Raw genomic sequence first — 17268 nt, forward strand, 5'->3', positions numbered from 1 at the left:
CCGCCTGGACGGCGTCGGCCAGCGCCGTGCGAGCGGCCGCCGAGCGGGCAAGGGAAGTCCACGGACCCCTGTTCCCGAGGCTCCTGGGAAGGACGGGACGCGTTTTTCTCTCCACGAACGGGTTCGGCCTGGGCCCCACGTCCTTCCCTCCTCCCCCGCCTGCCCCCGGCTGTGCGCGCTGCGACCCACCGGACTCTCAGGACTTACGTGGGGCGGCTGCCGGGGCCGGACGTTGAGCGTTATTCCTGAAAAGCAAGCAGAGGGGAGGGCGGCATAAGCAGAGGAAGCGCGGCGTGGCGCCCGGAGAACTGCCCACGGGCTGACTGTGGAGGCCCAGGCTGGAGGGAGCTGGGGGCGAGGCCCACGCGGAAAACAAGGCGCAGCAAAGACGTGGTCCTGCCGGCTCCCAGGGGGTGCTCACCGCTCCGCCTCACCCCTCCCGAGGTGACCTGGAAGGCCAGGAGAGGCCTCCTGCCCGGCGGGGCCACTCACCTGCCCAGGAAAGGCCAGGGCTCTCCGAGGCCACCTCCTGCCGCAACGCACTGTCTCATTAAGTTCCAGGGAAAGGACTCTTTTTTTTATTTTTGAGTGGGAGTCTCACTCTGTCACCCAGACTGGAGTGCAGTGGCCGCTCCCGGCCCCCACAACCTCGACCCGCTGGGCTCCGGCGATCCCTCCGCCTCAGCCTTCCAAGTAGCTGGAACTACAGGCGCGTGCTCCCACGCCCGGCTGATTTTTGATTTATTGTAGAGATGAGGTCTCGCCAAATTGCCCAGGCGGGTCTTGAACCCGTGGGCTCAGGCCATCCACTCACCTCGGCCTCCCAAAGCGCAGGATTACAGACTGAGCCACTGAGCCCGGCCTGGGAAAGGACTCTTCAGGAGTTCGGTCCATCCTCTCTCCTCGCACCCACAGCCACATCCTGCTTCTGGTCCCTATGAGCACTCTGCACTTGACACAGGGCACGTCCACACCTGCGCCTTTGAAACACACTCTTTCCCCCCTCACTATGGGAAGTTCCCTAAGCCGGGCACTTGCCTTGCGATTCTGGCCTTCTCAGCTGGAACTGGGGCTTGGGCAAATCCGGCTCACCCTAGTCTCCAAAGGCTGAGCGGAGCCCAGGGAGAGTGACCGTCCAGCAAGCCCTCGCTGGCAACTTGAGGTGGGGGAGGGGATGGTGAGATCCACGCACCGTGGTCACACTCCAGAAGGCCCACACTGCCACAGAGGAGGCCCCTCACCTGGGCTGGTCCCATCTAGGACAAGCTCGTGTGAGATAAACTTTGGCCAGGGGAGATTTTGCTTGCAGACCCTGTTGGTTTGTTTTGGGGGCAATTGCTGGGAGGACGAGGAGATTTTCCTTCCAGGGAACCTGCTTAGAAGTCTGCGTCTCCTTCTCGAGTGTCTGCCTGGCCACCGAGGCTTCAGATACTGTGCTATGCGGGTGGACATTTTTGCCAAAAGCCACAGTCACGATCAGAACCCGCCACCCCTTAAACAGGCAGAGCGCTAGGACTTCCGGCTGGCGTATCAGGCCGCCATGCCTGGCCACACCTGACCGAGTCCTGGCTGCTGCCAGGGGGTGGGGGTAGGTTCTGGCAATCCAGCACTTCCCCTGCTGTCTTTGTGTACTGGGCAGAGGTCCAGGGGCCAGAGCCCAGCTGGCGAGGGGACATTCAGGTCTTCTCTGAGCCAGAGTCTCTGTGGATTTCTCCATGGGACCCAGTTTTACAGATTCAGATAGTGCCTGTTTTCATGCTGGCCAATCTGAGGCTGTGTCCACACGTCTCCTTCATTCCTTAGCAAGTGGGGGGGGGGGTGCGAGGTCACCCCTGGACAGCCTGAATTTCCTGAGCTTGCTGGACGCTTCCTCAAACCCCAAGAGAGATAGAATGAAGGCATCACTTGAGCACACTTCCTTTTCGGTCTGCGGATCCCCTTGGGCTGGGAACAGGGGCGCACCGCTCCCTAGGCAAAGGGCAGTGTGTCTCCGTCTTCCTGAGCTTGTGTGTATGCGTGTGTGCATGCAGGGGAAATCTGAAACAGGCTTTCTAGACTCTTCCTCAGAGACGTAGGGGAAGCTCCACGCAGAACTGATTGCATCCCTCAGGATATAGGCTGTGAGGAATGGGTGCCCGGCCTCTTAAAATTAAACCCCTCAGCGGGACCTCCCCTCAGCCCCAGGGCCCGATTCCCTCCTCCCAGTCACCCTCTCCTCTTCCTCATCCCGTCTCCCCTACAGCCGTCTCCAGCTCTGGCACATGGGGGTCCTCTCCACAGCCGTGATGACAGGTCCTTCACCAGAAGGGAACCAGTGCACCGCTCAGTGCTCCTCTACACTGCCGGGCTTCCTTAATTATTTTCTTCCGGTGATGGCAGCTGGCTCTGCTAAACTGCCTCTCCTCCTCAGAGTTTCAGACACGGGGATTTACTCTGCTTGTCACTCCTGTCAACTTGTCAAGGTGCGATGGCACTTATTTATATTCCTTCTCCGGAGCAAATATGTCGTGCCAGACTTGGTCGAGGCGGGCTGAGGAGCCACTTCTGAAAGGTGGACCGGTGTGTGCCTGTGTCCCTCCCACCGGCACTATCTCCGTGGCCTGGGAGGGCAGTGGGCTCTGGTCCCTTTTTGCCAAGAGCCACAGTCCCGGTCAGAACCAGCCATCCCTTAAACAAGCAGAGCGCTAGGACAGTGACTGTGCAGCCTGGAGAGGGGTCACTGACTCTTGGACCTCAGGACTCTGAGCCTGATGTAGTTTCTGAGGCCGCCTTTGGGCTGGGAGCAAGGATGCACTCTCAGCTAGCCGGGTTAGAGCCTGGTGGTTAAGTTCGGCAGGAAAGAGCCCAGGGGGTGAGGGGCGGAGAGGGGGAGGGGGAGGTGAGTCTCCCGACCACTCGGCCACACGTGTGCACAAAACCAATCTGACTGCAACTGCCCCCTTTGAAGGAAAATTGTCTTGTGGACAACCACAGATAGTCATGGCAGATCTTATGTGGAACCTGTATGAGTTTGTCATATCCTGTGTGTTCCTGACCCTTAAACTTAACAGCGGCTTCCTCCCCCACAAGGCCACTTTTTTTTTTTCTGAGATGGAGTCTCACTCTGTCACCCAGGTTGGAGGGCAGTGACACACTCCCGGCCACCGCAGCCTCAACCTGCTGGGCTCAGACGATCCTTCCACCTCAGCCTTCCAAGTAGCTGGAACTACAGGCATGCACCACCACGCCTGGCTAATTTTTTGATTTATTGTAGAGATGAGGTCTTGCCAAGTTGCCCAGGCTGTCTCGAACCCGGGGACTCAGGTAATCCTCTCACCTTGGCCTCCCAAAGTGCTATAATTATAGGCGTGAACCACGGCACCTGGCCTGACAAGGCCACTTTTGAACAGAGACGGAAACATAATGAAGGAGATACAGAGGGCTCACCCCCTTGCCCAGTGTCCCCACTTTTTCTGTGGATGAAGCTGCTCTGATAAAGACTCATGCACTGTTCAGATAAAGGCTGAAGCAAAAACCATCCCCGGCTCTGCGTGAGCAAAGCCAGGAACCTCGGGTGTCCTGGGTCTGGGGTCTGGACATGCCCCAGCGGGCTGCACATCAGGACCCTGGACAGCTCTGCATCCTGCCTTGGGAAGGGCAGCCAAGGGCCCCTGAGGATGAGAAGGTTTGTCACCAGGACTTATGGGTGGGGCCTTTCGCTTGTAACCACCACCGGTCCCTTCCAAGCCCCCCAAAGGCGTGTGCAGTCTAGAAATCAGGGGGCTTGCTGAGCTCTGGGCTCCCTCTTCCATTCAATGGCACCGAGGCAGCGGTGCACCTCCCCTGTCTCCCCACCTCCACCCGGCTGGAGAATCTCAGCGCCAGCCACACACGCTCCCATCTCAGCGTCTGAGTGACCCGCCTTCGCCTCTCAATACAACGTGAACAATCTGTAAGGGAGCTACATCTCCCTGTGCGGTAAGAAGTAAACAACCGCTTTCTCTTTCTGGACAGATGACATTCGCAGAGTGGCTGAAACACATGCAGTACGATAAGAGTGAGCATCGGTGAGAATAAACAAGGCGTGAGTTATGGGGGCTGCCAAACGCGTTCCGCAGTGTGAACTCTTCATTGGCTGAAGCTCTTCTTCTCAGCGTTTGGCTGAAAAGCTTCCTGATTCCCAGCGAAGGGAGGTGGAGGCGTGAGAGGGTGCGAAGCCGATTTCCCGGTAATCAGACTGTGTGGCCTGGGTCGGGCAGAGCTGGGGACCGGGGGGCTTTGCCATCAGGTTCAGGGAGAAGTGTTGCTTGCTCGTCTCCAGAGTCACTGGAGGGACACCCGGTGGGCATCACGCAAAAGCCCCAGTCCCCAACGCCCGTAGACAGGTAGCACCGACATGGGTGAGAATAGGAACCAAGTGCCTAGAAAGGGCTGAAAGTGTCTCATGAGCGCTTGACCACCCTCATCCCCTGGTGGCTCACGTTGGGAGGGAGATGGCTGTTCTGACCCCGATGGGTCCTGTCACTCTGAACACCATGGCCGGGAGAAGGCAGCCGCCCTGGGGTGCCAAATCCACAGAGGCACATTCAGGAGCGGCTGCGGCGGTGAGGCTGATCCCAAGTCCCTGCCTTGTGGGGAGTTTGACTCGTGGTTCTTGGACCTCCGGAGTTCCCTGCTGGAGAACTTGGCCACGTTTCATAAGGCTTCCGGTGGCCCAGCCCGTGTGGCAGACTGCCCCAAGCCTATTTGTACTGTCCACTCCCGTGGCCACTCTCCCTGCCCACAGGCCAGGGAGGCTCCAGGGCTTTCAGCTGCTTTCCTTGGCTCCAGCCTGCTCCAACCGAGGAGTCATGGGAGGTGAGGCCCCAAATCCATCTCAGTTGCCCTCCTCCCACAGGCAGGACCTAAGTCCAAGCTTGGGCCCCGCCCCAGACTCCCTGCTGTGGCATCTGGTGGGACCGAACACGGCTGTGCCGGACAGCACAGGCTATGGGTCTCTGCACCGCTGCTTTCAGTTCACCATTCGAAAGCAAAGCTCCTGCACCTAATGTGTGTGTGAGAAAGGCCTCTGAGCCGTGGGGCAGCCCCGTGTGGCTGGTTGGTGCATGTGACCTCACACAGCAGAGTTGAGCTGCAGGGTGGCCTGTCTCAGATGCAGGGATGCTGGCAGGAGAGAAAGCAGCCAGGCAGGCTTGCTTTCCACTGGGACGAGAGGAGAAAACCCAGCTGGCTCACACAATTTCAGGGGTTGACAGTCCAAACCCCATCTGCAGGCTGGAGACCCAGGCAAGAACCGATGTTGCAGCTTGTCTGAAGGCGGTCCGGAGACAGAATTCCCTTTTTCTCGGGAAACCTTAGTTTTTCTCTTAAGGCCTTCATCTGATTGGATGAAGCCCACCCCCATTAGGAGACTCACCTGCTTTATTCAAAGTCTACTTACTGACTTAAATGTTAATCTTTACTCAAAGTCTATTAATGCTAATCACATCTTTAAAAAAAAAAAAAAACCGGGCCGGGCTCAGTGGCTCAGTCTGTAATCCCAGCACTTTGGGAGGCCGAGGTGAGTGGATTGCCTGAGCCCGCGGGTTCGAGACCCGCCTGGGCAACTTAGCGAGACCTCATCTCTACAATAAATAAAAAATGAGCCGGGCGTGGTAGCACGCGCCTGTATTTCCAGCTACTCGGAAGGCTGAGGCGGAAGGATCGCCGGAGCCCAGCAGGTCGCGGTTGCGGTGGCCGGGAGCGGCCACTGCACTCCAGTCTGCGCGACAGAGTGAGACTCCAAATCAAAAAAAAAAAACCCTTTTGCAGCAACATCTAGTCTGGTGTTTGACCTGTCACCAGTACCACAACTTAGCCAAGTTGACACACACAAGTAACCACCACAGGAGGTGTATCTGCTTCCTGTAGCTGCTGTAACGAGGTGTCCCAAACTGGGTGACTTAAAATGACAACAATGTGTTCTCCCACAGTTCCCAAGGCTAGAAGTCCAACTCCCTCCACAGCCTCTTGGGGAGGATCCTTCCTGGCTCTACCAGCTTCTGGCAGCTCCAGGCATTCCTTGGCTTGCGGCAAGGCAAGCTGGATCTCTGCCCCTGTCTTCCCATGGCTGTCGTATTTGTGTCTCTTCTTATAAGGACACCAGTCATATTGAAATAGGGCTCACTCTAGTGGCCCCATCTTCACTTGATTCCATCTGCATCTGAGACCCTACAAGGTCACTGCTACAGATACAGAGAGTTAGGACCGCATTTTTTCTCTGGGGGACACAATTCAACCCAGCACAGGGGCTAATGCGAGTTCAGGGGTTTCAGAGTGTTCTGAAGACAAGGAAGGAGCATCCTAGAGGAAATGAAGAAACAGCTCCTCTGCAGGGCTGGGTCTTCCCATCAGTAGTGAAAGAGTTGCATTAATTCTTTTTCTTGAGTCAGAATCTCACTCTGTTGCCCAGGCCGGAATGCAGTGGCATAATCATGGCTTACCACAGCCTCTACCTCCTGGGCTCAGGCAATCCTTCCACTTTAGCCTTCTGAGTAGCTGGGACTACAGGCACGTGTCACCATGCTTGGCTAATCGTTTGTAGAGACGAGGTCTCCCTATGTTACCCAGGTTGGTCTCGAACTCCTGGGCTCAAGCATTTCTTCCTCCTTGGCCTCCCAAAGTACTGGGATTGCAGGCGTAAGCCACCATGCCCAGCTGGGTCGCATTAGTCCTTGATGTTGGTGCAGTGCCCGTGTCTTGTCTGGCTGTGTCAGTCTGGCCCAGTGCTAGCACGCAGCAGCTCGATGAATGCTTGTGGAAATGCTGCCTGGACTGAGAGCTGGCTTTGGAGATGGAAGTGGGTGGATGGGTGTAGGGCTTCCCCCTAAAGAAACTGGACCCAGGGCTCTGGCTGGAGCCTCCCAGCCTGGGAAGAGTCTGGGTGGCAGGTGCCAGCCTAGTGGCTAGATGCCAATGGGAGCAGACCCAGTGGAAGCATCTGCTCCCCCTCATCCTCGCTGGGTGACTGCAAAGCCCAGCTCTCCTGCCTCCCATGCTATCGGTGACATGCTAAGTCAGGTCTTACTCAGGGACCAGGACACGCCTCCTCAGACTCCTCTTCTGCCAGCTCAGTTTCTGCCCTTGTGAGGTCTCCACTGGCCCAGAGGTGAAGGGTGAGGGGCACACCGGCCTCCTGAGCCTCCAACGGCCTCACGGAGGGCTACCTCCCTTTGGGTAGGTTGTCAACATGCAGATTAGATGCAAAACTGAAGTTTCAACACGCTCAGCAATTAGAAGAGAGCCTGGGCTCAAGGCGCAGAATTCAGGCAGAAAATCCCCCACCAAAGAACCTTCAATTCTCTCGTACTCCTGGAAAAATTTAATTGACGAGTCTCTGCTAGGTCTCCAGGGAGCAGCCCAGAGACCAGCCTGGGGTCAAAGTCATGCCCGGGGCCCAGGACAACAGGTAGATGGGTTCCAGGACAGCTGCAACACATGCCGGCTGCTCCTAGGCCCTGAGGGTGGTTCAGTGGTCAGAGTGTGGACCTGGAGGTGAGGCGAGGCAGTGGTCAGGCCAGACACGCCCCGGGCGGGGCAGTGGACAGGCCCTGCAGCTGCCTTGTCCCTCTAGCCTCTGCCTCTGGGGGTGAGCTTCTTCCCAATTGGTTGGTCACAAAGGGGGCACGTGACCCTTGACCTTTGGCTTAGACCAGAGCAAGAACTTATTCTCCCTTCACATTCGCAGTCAATTTTAATGGGGGCTCAATATGTCAAAAATGAAGAGGAAAAAAAGCAAGAGTGCACACTCATGGCTGTGTGACCTTGGACAAGTCCCTTGACCTTGCTGGACTGGTTTCCTCTGTAATATGGGCTAAAAACACATGTCTTCCCAGTCCACCAATGTGCATTAAGACAAGGCCCAGTGCTGGGCACGGTGGGAGCCCAGTAGAGGAGAGCTGTCCCTTTCTGGTGTGCTGATCAGCTGGTTCTCTTCGCAGCAGCAGAACTTTCTGGAGCCTGCCTCCTGTACCCGGCGCGGGGCCTCTGGGCTGCTTCAGGGGAGGAAAGTGGGAGTCTTCCTGCCTTGGGTCAACGAGCACCTGACGGCTCTGACTGCTGCCTGTTTTGCTTGGCGATTCCATTCTCTCACCTCCGTGGTTAGGACCCACGATTCAACCGGGTAGCTTCCTGTCAGCTCAGCCTTGGCTGTGAATTCCCTTGGAGCTGTCAGAGTCGAGCATCGGAGCCGACTGTCAGCCAGCCAGTCAGCCGGTTAGCTGGTCTGCAAACCCAACAGCTGTCCTGCCGCTTCACATCCATCCATCCGCCCCTCTCTTGGTGGGAGAGGAAGCCCTGAGCTCTGCTGCGTCGGCCCCCACGCTCCGTGCCTGTCCACAAGGGAGGGGCCTTTGCCGCCTCAAAGTACTCCCCTGTCAGAGCCTGCAGTGACTCCCACAGTGTTTGGGGTGTGTGTGGCCCAGCACACACATGCCACAGCCCGCATGTGGGCGTGTTGAGTGAGATCGTGTTTGCGTGCCCTATGACCCGTTACACCATGTGTCCCACGGGGGTGGGCACACATCTGTGCTGCACCGGGACGTGCCTCCTGCTATGGGTGATGTGGACTGCACCAGGTGGGGAGTGTGTGTGTTGTGTTTTCACGTCCTTGTGTGGCTTCCGGGAGTTCACGCACATGGTTTAGCGAGGGCCGTGGCTTTTTTTCCTTTCATGTATTCTTTTAATACACATGGGCCTGGAAGGACAGCCGGAGCTGATGAATGTAGCTGCAGACGAGAAAGAAGAAAGCTCGTGACACCGGCTCCCAACCCTGTGTTGCCTTTTGGCAGTCCTCGCTTCTGCCTCCCACGAAGGATGTTGGCAGCACGATCACTCAGCTGGCCTTCCACCTGCGGTGCTCCAGTAGCAGTCTTGCTATCCAACACTATTTGTCTAGTCACTCAACACTGGCCGACCCCTGTGTGGGCCAGTGTTTTAGCCAGGAGGGAGACAGTCGTGGCCCTTGCCCTCATGGATTCTCCAGTCTAGCAAGGAAGTGAGGCATTGAAGAGGAATTCCATGATGGCAGCCATGGAACGTAGCAGGCAATGTGCGATGGGGACTTCAAGGGACATCTCCCGAAGACAGTGACCGTTAATTGGCACCCGAGGGTAATGAGGACATTTCTGGCAGAGCTTGGCAGCCTTGCACCTTGACAGCAAGGCTAATGGGATGAAGGGGTCTGTCTAGAGACTGAAGGGTGTCAGAAAGGCAGGATCATGGTGGCTGGCAGCCCTGGCAAAGGCACCAGACCTACTCCTAAGGTCCAGAGGAGCCTTGGAAGGCTTTATGCTGTGGAGACAATTCTGGGATGAAGAGCTGAAGGCAGAGCAGAAAGGTTGGTCAGCAGATGCAGCCATTGTCCAGGCAGATGTCCGAGGCCTAGACCCAGGTAACAAAGGCCAGCAGAAGCAGATGTGAAGGAGGTTCCAGGAGGAATAATCAGTGCAAGGGTGTGCTGGTAGATGTTTAACAACCGGCTCTCTGGGTTTTGATTTGCAGCATTTGCTGATTTCTGTAGTGCAATTTCTCCCCCCACAGCAGATTTCAAGCTACTGATGTGAATGTGGACTTGGGCCCTCCTGGGCTAGTTCAAGTCGGCACCAGCTCACAACTGCCTCAGCAGGACTTGGGGTTGGCTGGTGCCACGGGACTCTGGTATCCACCTCGAGCAGCGGGTAAACGTGGTGCTATTTCCTGCGAAGGAGGACAGATCCCTATCGGTTTGAAATGCCTGTGGGTCTCCTAAGTGAGGACATCCAGAAGACAGTTGAGGAAAAGAATGAGGGGACTGGGTGGCTAGACAGAGGAGCAGGGCGGATGTGCCTATGGCAGCCTCAGGCCAGTGGTGGCATGGGACCAGCACTTCTCGGAGGGAAGAAAGGCGGAGGCAGCGGTCCTGGTCTTGGATCCTGCCCTTCTCCAAACCCATGAGAAGTCACAGCCAGGAACTGGGCAGCTGTGGCCTCCCAGCACTATGTCCAGTGTGTCACACTAGACGGACGTCAACGACTCCTCTTGTTTGGCTGCCAGGGTACCTGGTGACCGTGCTCCAGCCAGCTCAGCAGGAAGGGGCCTACTTTGGTCTAAATAATGGTGACTTCTCACTGTAGGGTTACCAGGAAATAGAAGTGAGTCATGCTAGAGCCTGAGGCTGGGGTGCCTGTCTATTTGCAGGAAAAGTGTCCACACCACCCACCAGCCCAGCCCCGAGACAGGCACTCCAGGGACAGACATGGGCAGCTTGTCCTTCCCTGGAATGGAGTCAGGTTATCGGAGGCAGCCAGCGGGACAGCCTCATTCCTACGGTAGCCCGACTGTAAGATAATGATGGGGCCAGCTCCAGCCAGCCTTGAAATGTGTCATTCAGGCTGTGGCGTCAATTACTGAGCCAGCCTGGGGCTGTCAGACCCGTCACAGCGGTTGCCTGCTATACCCCGAAGAGTCACAAAAGTAAATCCATCCTAACGGATGCTTCTTTGACGTGCTTCCCTCTGTAGGCCACTCTGGCCCAAAGGAGGCACTCCAGACCCCCCCGGAGAGAACAAAATTCTGGCAAGCACGACTGAAGAGGGCCACCCAGGGCTCAGGGTGGATGGATGGATGCTCTGATCCTTGGAAGAGCTCCCCAGACGGCTGCACACTTGTCCACTGATTGTACCCAAAGGGGCCCGAGTCTGGGTGGCAGCTCCTTCCTCTGGACCCCAACTCAAGCATGGCGGGTGGGAGATGGCAGCCCCAGGCCTCTCCTGTCTCTGGTGTCTTCTCCAGTATCCCAGGGAACCCTGAGGGGCAACTGCATTTGTAGGGTCATCCTGTGTGCCCCTGGACAGAACAGAGTGTCTGGATCTCAAGGCCAAGGTCAAGGGCTGCCTGGAGCACTCAGGGGCCCTGGCGGTCAGTCCGGCTGTTCTCTGCCATGAGTCTGAACAGCTGCAGTCCACATCTGACAGCAGACTCTCCCAGGGAAGGACCTTGAACTTGGAAGTCAAGTTTCAATGGCTGGGACAAGATCAGCCAAGTTCCAATGGCTGGGACAAGATCAGCCCAAGAAGCCCCTGGCCTGAGGATTAGACCAGCTTCTCTGAGAGGTAAGACACTTGAGTGTAGATGTCAATCCTGGGCTTGGCAGTGGGGTCACCACCTTCTCTGGATACTTGGTAAGAGCTCACTTCTCCCCCGAGTGTGTGTGTGTGTGTGTGTGTGTGTGTGTGTGTGTGTGCGCGTGCGCGTTGGAGTTTCACTCCATTGCCCCGGCTGGAGTGCAGTGGCACACACTCACAGCCACCCCAGTGTCAACCTGCTGGGCTCTGGTGATCCTTCCGCCTCAGTTTTCCAAGTAGTCAGAACTACAGGTGGGCACTACCATGCCTGGCTAATTTTTTAAATTTTTTTTATTTATTGTAGAGACGAGATCTTGCCAAGTTACCCGGGCTGGTCTCGAACCCGCGGGCTCAGGCAATCCACTCGCCTCGGCCTCCCAAAGTGCTGGGATGACAGGCTGAGCCACCGAGTCTGGCCCGTTTCTCCCTTCTGAATGGCAGCACTTGCTGCCCAGCCAAGCACCCTGGAGGCAGCAGCAGACCCTGCGGGGCCATGGGGGGCTGACCAGGGTGGTCCCGAGCCATCATGGGGCGCACAGACAGCCTGTCCTCCCACTGCCCCATCACCGTCATGCCGGATTGGCTCCACACCCACATCCCACGCTCACACCTAGACCACAGGCCCTTTGCATCACAGCCTCACAAGATCACAGTACCCAACCCAGCCCTGGCACACTGACTGAAGAGGAAAGGGGAAAGGGCGGAGGGGCCCCGAGGGCTACACGTTCAGAGGTCATTCTGGAGCAGCTGGGAACCTCGAGGAGAGTGAGACCCAAAAGAAGTGGGAAGACAGATTAGGTTCTTGCATCATGATATCGACGAGGAAGGGTCAGGCCTGAACTTAGGTGGGCATTTGGGGGGATAAGGGTTAATTTCGCAGAACAACCAAGCAGCAGGGTTGGAGGATTTGGAGAGTCAGGGGTACGAGAAGTAACAGGGAGGAAATGTCTGGGGGAACCTCTCCCCCATCGTACAGCACCAGAACCCGTCATGGGAGGGTGGTCTGCAGGGAAACAGGAGCCGATGGGGTAGGAGACCTGGTCCTAGGTTCTATGGAACCAGAGACAGACTTGGGTGACACCTGCAGGCAGCAGCTCTCAGCGGGAAACGCGGGACGGAGTTTTAGGAGCTCTGGGCCACATACCTCGGTCTGGAGGCAGCACAGACACAAACCACGCAACCCAGCCCTGTGACTTCCAGCATCCTGGAAACATGCCTGCATTGCTGCATAATGCCAGCCTCATGAGCTCTGGACACAAGACGAAGCAGATCTCAGCGTGAAAATATCCAGAATTTTCGTGGTCACCATGTGTGCTTAGAATGCGCCAGCATCTTTTAAGGCAGTCCCTCAGCCCAGACCTCCCCTCCCCTGTTCTTCTCCCATCTCCAGGACTTTGGGGGTGTCTCCTCGCTCTGGGAGAGGCACCATTTGCAGGGAACTTGATGTCAGTGTTTGCCTAGGTGGGGGTGGAGGGGCTGCTGGGTTTCTGGAGACAGCACCTGAGGACCCTGAGTGCGACTTCCAGGGCTGGGTAGGTCTCTTCTTAGCCTCTGCCTGCATATCCGCAGCAGAGCCCCGGAAATTAGACCTGGCTGGCTTTGCAAATGGAATGCGCTCCCGTGTAATGGCTGCTCGTAGGGTGGCTGGGGTCACCAGGAAAGGGGAGCTGAGGAAAATGTTCTGAGCTGTCTTCCTGTCTCCTTTGAAGTCCAAACAGCGTGGCAGTTCTCAGGACACAGAGAGCTGGCCACGGGCGCAGCGGCGGCCTCTCCCGGCTGCCTGCATCCCCACCGGAATTAAGACTCCGGTCTGGATCACGGCCTGTGTTTTGGGCACCTCTTTGTGGTCATGCAACATGCAATTCCAGGAAACAAAAGCAGCCTGACTTGTGCCTTTGGCCTTTCTCGCCTGTGTGTGGAGATGAGGAGCTGCCGGTGTAGGTGTGTGGAGGGCTGGATTCTCTGGAATTCATGATTCGCTAGCTGGGTGAGAGCTGCCCGGCCCACTGTGGCATCTTCTGCAGGATTAAACGTCATTCCTTCTAATGACTTGATTTATGTCTGGAGGTTTACAGTTCCAAACAAAATATTGTGATGATGGCAATAAATCACGCCGGGGATGCTTACAACAGCGACTAGCGTGTTTTCTGTTTGTCTGGGAGTTGATTACAGAACGAGGGGCTGCTGTGTTAACAGTGCATGTGTGTATGGGGGTGGACTGGGCACAGCACAGGTGTCAGGCAGTGGGTATGTAGAGAGGGGCATCAGAAGGCTTCGAATGCCTGAGGCTTTCATGAGAATCTGTGGTTGGAGAGGACAGGGATTTTGGAAAACCGAAAATCCACAGAATTTCCTGAGGGCGGCGCGTGGGAGGTGGACCGCCTGAGAATGTCGTTTCCAGCTTTCAGCTTTCCATCCTGCTGCATCTCCAAGCGAGAGATGTGGGCGCAGGAAGGCTCTGCAGGGTCGAGCGCCTTGGAGGATGATGATCAGGTTGCAGACAGGTGCCCCCTGGGCTGGTATCTCTCATTCAGATGATTAGTGGAAAGTGATCCCTTTCCCACAAGACCTCGGCCTGCAGAGCAAAATCTCAGAGGAAGAGAAATCAGTCTCGAGGCTCACAATAGATTTGCAGAAACCCCAGCCTGGGCTCAGGTGGAAACCGGCAGTCCTGCTTTCTCCACTGTGTCCTTAGCTGGTCTTCCATCAGAGATGCTGTCACTCCTGCCTCTAACATCTGGAGCCAGCTATGAGACAGGGCAGAGGCTGGAGGCCACATACAGGGTGAGCCACAGAGCAGCTAACCACTAGCCCAGCTAACCCTCTGCTCCGGGCAGAAGTCTATGGGAGTATGAGCCTCCTCGTCGGTAAAGCTTACCTGTCCCTGGCACCAAAACAGGGGAGAAAGGAGCCAGGGGCGAGGGCTCATGCCTGTAATCCCAGCACTTTGGGAGGCTGAGGCGAGAGTACTGCCTGAGACCAGTGGTTCAAGACCAGCCTTGGCAACTTGGCAAGACCTCGTCTCTACAATAATTTTAAAAAATTAGCTGGGCATAGTGGTGCATACCTGTGGTTCCAGCCACTTGGAAGGGTGAGGCAGAAGGATCACCTGATCCTAGCAGGTTGAGGCTGCGGTGACCATGAACATGGCGCCACTGCACTCCAGCCTGGGCTACAGAGTAAGACTCCAACGAAAAACAGAAACAAAAAAAAAACAAAAAAAATGGGGGAAGGGATGGAGTGAGGCGGGACTAGGGCCAAGTTTCAGGGCAAGGTCTACCCATCTCAGTGCACACAACCCCTCATTCTGCCCGAGGTGCTTCTTTTGGAGGCAGAGAGATGTGTTTTTGGAAGAGCCCCATAACCTAGAATGCTATAGCAGAGATAGTGTGCCCCTAAGAGGTCATGGTCCAGGATGACTCCAAGGTGCCTGTGGAGTGAGTGGGAGAATAAGAGTGGGAAGGGGGTCATGTGCTGGACAAGGCGTGAAGGTGTGATGGAGCGTGGCTGATGGGCAGATGCACGTGGGTAGCATGTCGATGGCAGGTGGGATGGTGGGGGATGGTACAGAGAGGACGGCAGGTGGATGGAGTGTGGAGAGCAGGTGGTGAGCGTGGTGGTAGCCGGTGGGTGGAAAAGGTAAGGGTGGGAGGAAAGGGGGAGTTGGTGAGTGAATGGTGATGGATGGTTGGTGGTATTTGAGGATTTGAGACATGGGGCCTAGCAAGGGCTGGGCAGCTGGAAAGAGGCAGAGCTGATAAGGAGAAGTTACATGCCACAGGCAGGTGCCAATCCAGTCCCACTGGCTGAAGGTGCAGTCTCTGGCAGTGCCATCACCCTGGGCAAGAGTGACCTCCCTGACCTCTTTGGCTTCCCTGATGCCCAGGGAGGCAGCATACATGACACTGGTGGCGACTCCAAATCAAAGGCAAACAAGGGTCCCCACTGACCCCCCTAATCTCCCAGTGCACGTCCCTGGCTGCTGGGAAGAATGTTGCTTCTTTCTTCCCCAAATGCTGAAAGCAACCTCTGTGTCAGAAGACAAAGCTTTTGTCTATCTTTGATTAACACAAAGGCAAAAACAAAACAAAACAAAACACACACACACACACACGCACGCACGCAACTCTTATTGTTTTATAAAGTCTGGTAAATTTTGATAATGAAACCTTTAGAACCTATAATTCTGAAACCCTTCTAATTCCAGGCAGATAAGGAATAATGGTAACGCATTTCAACTTCAGAAGCAAAAATAACCTTTTATCACCTAATTTAACAACGTTACTAGGGAAATATGTAGGGAGAATGTAAAATGCTATTTAAATGATAAAATATGCTGTCTTGGATGGCAAGGATTTTAATTGCCACAATCAGAGTCCAAACACACTTCCATGCCAGCCCTGACAGACACCACTAATGACATGGTGTCCATAACGAGGGGCGGTGGAAAGGGTCAGGCTTGACTTCTGTGACTCCCTGGGGAACTGCCGAAAACCGACAGCTGTCTGGGCTCTGTGGCGCTCGTCCACATCGATGCCTTGTGAAGTATGAATCGGCTCAGATATTAATATTCATTGGCCAATACATGAATATTAATCAGTTAATATATACTTCCCATGACAACAGGAGATGAAGGAATCTTATTATGTGGTGGATCAGGGAACATGGAATATCTAAGTGGATTTCCTCGGGACAAACACCATAAAGCAGCCTAAGCCTCTTAGGCGTGTCGTCTCCCAGAAAACGAAGCTGGGATTCGCGCGTGAGCAAAGCAGCAAGCAGGAGGGGCCCGTGGGAGTGAATTTCTCTTCACTGCAAGGGGCGGCGCTTCCCCACAGCCGGTGGGCAGATTGGTGGGACCCTCGCAGGTGTGCAAGACCCTCACACCCCTTCCTCTCAGGACTCAGGCAGCTGCTTCAGAAAACCCCACCCCAAGCCCTGGGCAAGCTCCACAAGGAGCGAACAGGACGACTCTGCCCCCGCCCCCTGGCTTCTCCTGCCACTGGTGGAAAGGAACACCGATCCTATGATTATTCATTTGGGACCCCCTAACTGCCAGGCTCTGGGCTGAGGACACAGGGTGGATAAAGTAATGGCCCGGCTCTCGTGGGGCTTCAGCAGAATAGGCTTGGCATGCCTGCTTGGCATGAGGACACTGAGTCTCAGATTAAGCACCTCACCCTTGTCCACTCCGCCGCCCAGGTGGGTGGCAGAGCCGCTTGGGGTCCAGGTCAGACCTGTCTGCCTCAGCCCTCACTCTAACCATTAGCTGACTCTGCCTGTCAGTGCCTGGGGACAGTGGGCTGGCCAGGCATGGGGACAGAGGGCATCACAGCACGACTTACGCTACTATTATGTCAGTGTCACACAGTCAGAATAAGCACTAGGGTCTCGGCCTCGGGTTGCAGGTCTCCGGGGAGGACAGCCTGCTGGGTGGGGAATCAGAGAATTACCTCCATGCATGCTCACTTGCAGACCGCCTCCACAGGCAAAGGCACATCTGAGCACAATTAACATTTTAAGCACTAATTATTTTACTTGGGTGTCTAAGTCTGAGGATCCTTCAATTTCAGTTTAATTGGAGAAAAATGGTCATCAGTTATCGAGCAGCAGGAGGGCGGCCTCATGCTTCCCAACTCTGAGCCGAGCCGTGAATCCTGTGAACATATGGGTCCCCGCCGCGGCAGCTGGACAGCCAGGCCAGGCGAGGGTGCGGTGGCAGGCCTTGGGCATGCTGCCTCACCATCCCTGACATCTGCTGGGAAGGCTTTTGGGCCAAGTTAATTACTTGCCTTTTTATCTTTTCCATTTTGTCCCATTTTCTGCAACAGCATCTGTTGCAAGAAAACCAACTGCAGGAGGAAATGGGATTCATTATTAAAAGGAGAGCTTATAACTTCCCCATCACTCCCCCTTGTACTTGATGATAATCTGAGCTCATCATGAAATCCTCAGGCCCTCTCCAGCATGGCTGGAAGGGCTGGCGGGGTGCATTTGCCTGCTGCCGAGAGACACAGGTGTCGTCCTGGAGGAGAGGCTGTCTGAAGGGTATGGAGCGGACGGTTCAGCGGAGGGGCCCTCCCTTGGGGAAAGGCAGCAGGCATGGGAGGCCTCATGGGAGAACCCCTTGGCTTTGGTGCTCACACTT

This window comes from Carlito syrichta, unplaced genomic scaffold (assembly GCF_000164805.1).
Source record: "Carlito syrichta isolate Samal-C Ts95f unplaced genomic scaffold, Tarsius_syrichta-2.0.1 Scaffold289187, whole genome shotgun sequence".
Classification (NCBI taxonomy): Eukaryota; Metazoa; Chordata; class Mammalia; order Primates; family Tarsiidae; genus Carlito; species Carlito syrichta.